This window comes from Carex rostrata, unplaced genomic scaffold (assembly GCF_964058835.1).
Source record: "Carex rostrata unplaced genomic scaffold, lpCarRost1.2 SCAFFOLD_63, whole genome shotgun sequence".
Taxonomy (NCBI): Eukaryota; Viridiplantae; Streptophyta; class Magnoliopsida; order Poales; family Cyperaceae; genus Carex; species Carex rostrata.
Window position 1 is genome coordinate 67,501 of NW_027601212.1, and position 2,500 is coordinate 70,000.

Sequence of the window (2,500 nt, forward strand, 5' to 3'; positions counted from 1 at the left end):
CACGCCCAGGGTTACCACCCCCTGAAAATCCCCCAGGTTTACCCCCCATTTTATGTGGATGCATAGATTCAGACCGCCCTGCTCCACCGCTTTTGGCCATTTTTGCCCAACGTTAGCCGCTTCGGCTTGCCGCTGGACTGTTTTCGGGCCTTTTTCACCGACGCTTGGCCGTATCCGCTTAGTTTTCCCCAACGCTTGGCCGCATCCGCTTAGTTTTCCCCCGCTGGACTGTTTTCGGGTCACTTTTGCCCAACGTTAGCGGCTTCCGCTTGCCGCTGGACTGTTTTCGGGCCCTTTTTCACCGACCCTTGGCCGTATCCGCTTAGTTTTCCCCAACTCGTGGCCGCATCCGCTTAGTTTTCCCCCGCTGAACTGTTTTCGGGTCACTTTTGCCCAACGTTAGCCGCTTCCGCTTGCCGCTGGGATGTTTTCGGGCCATTTTTCCCCAACACTTGGCCGTATCCGCTTAGTTTTCCCCAACGCGTGGCCGCATCCGCTTAGTTTTCCCCCGCTGAACTGTTTTCGGGTCAGTTTTGCCCAACGTTAGCCGCTTCCGCTTGCCGCTGGACTGTTTTCGGGCCAATTTCCACCGACTCTTGGCCGTATCCGCTTAGTTTTCCCCAACGCGTGGCCGCATCCGCTTAGTTTTCCCCCGCTGAACTGTTTTCGGGTCACTTTTGCCCAACGTTAGCGGCTTCCGCTTGCCGCTGGACTGTTTTCGGGCCAATTTCCACCGACTCTTGGCCGTATCCGCTTAGTTTTCCCCAACGCGTGGCCGCATCCGCTTAGTTTTCCCCCGCTGAACTGTTTTCGGGTCAGTTTTGCCCAACGTTAGCCGCTTCCGCTTGCCGCTGGACTGTTTTCGGGCCAATTTCCACCGACTCTTGGCCGTATCCGCTTAGTTTTCCCCAACGCGTGGCCGCATCCGCTTAGTTTTCCCCCGCTGAACTGTTTTCGGGTCACTTTTGCCCAACGTTAGCCGCTTTCGCTTGCCGCTGGGCTGTTTTCGGGCCAATTTCCACCGACACTTGGCCGGATCCGCTTAGTTTTCCCCAACGCGTGGCCGCATCCGCTTAGTTTTCCCCCGCTTAACTGTTTTCGGGTCACTTTTCCCCAACGTTAGCCGCTTCCGCTTGCCGCTGGGCTGTTTTCGGGCCATTTTTCCCCAACACTTGGCCGTATCCGCTTAGTTTTCCCCAACGCGTGGCCGCATCCGCTTAGTTTTCCCCCGCTGAACTGTTTTCGGGTCACTTTTGCCCAACGTTAGCCGCTTCCGCTTGGCACTGGACTGTTTTCGGGCCAATTTCCACCGACTCTGGGCCGGATCCGCTTAGTTTTCCCCAACGCTTGGCTGCATCCGCTTAATTTTCCCCAGCTGAACTGTTTTCGGGTCACTTTGTCCCAACGTTAGCCGTTTCCGCTTGCCGCTGGACTGTTTTCGGGCCATTTTCCACCGACTCTTGGCCGTATCCGCTTGGTTTTCCCCAACGCTTGGCTGCTTCCGCTTAATTTCCCCCAGCTGAACTGTTTTCGGGTCACTTTTGCCCAACGTTAGCCGTTTCCGCTTGCCGCTGGACTGTTTTCGGGCCATTTTTCACCGACACTTGGCCGTATCCGCTTAGTTTTCGCCAACAATTGGCTGCATCCGCTTAATTTTCCAAGCTATACTGCTTTCGGGTCAGTTTTGCCCAACGTTAGCCGCTTCCGCTTGCCGCTGGGCTGTTTTCGGGCCATTTTCCACCCACGCTGGCACCGACGGGGCCATGTACACCCACGCGCGTGTACATGAGGGGGCACCCATTTTTGAAAACCTTGCCCCCCTATAGGGGAATATGCATTTTGAGGCTCTAGCCACGCCCAGGGTTACCACCCCCTGAAAATCCCCCAAGTCAAAATCACCCATGTAAAATATTCAAAAAAATCTCAAAAAATCACAAAAAATTTATAAAACCAAATAAATTCAAAAAAAAAAAAAAAATTCAAAAATTCAAAAAAAATTCAAAAAATTCAAAAAAATTCAAAAAAATTCAAAAATTTCAAAAATTCAAAAAAAGTCCAAAAACCCAAAAAAACTTCAAAAATTTCAAAAATTCAAAAAAAATTTCAAAAAAAATTTCAAAAATTTGCCCCGCTGAACTTTTTTCGGGTCAGTTTTGCCCAACGTTAGCCGCTTCCGCTTGCCGCTGGACTGTTTTCGGGCCAATTTCCACCGACTCTTGGCCGTATCCGCTTAGTTTTCCCCAACGCGTGGCCGCATCCGCTTAGTTTTCCCCCGCTGAACTGTTTTCGGGTCACTTTTGCCCAACGTTAGCCGCTTCCGCTTGCCGCTGGGCTGTTTTCGGGCCAATTTCCACCGACACTTGGCCGCATCCGCTTAGTTTTCCCCAACGCGTGGCCGCATCCGCTTAGTTTTCCCCCGCTTAACTATTTTCGGGTCACTTTTCCCCAACGTTAGCCGCTTCCGCTTGCCGCTGGGCTGTTTTCGGGCCATTTTTCCCCA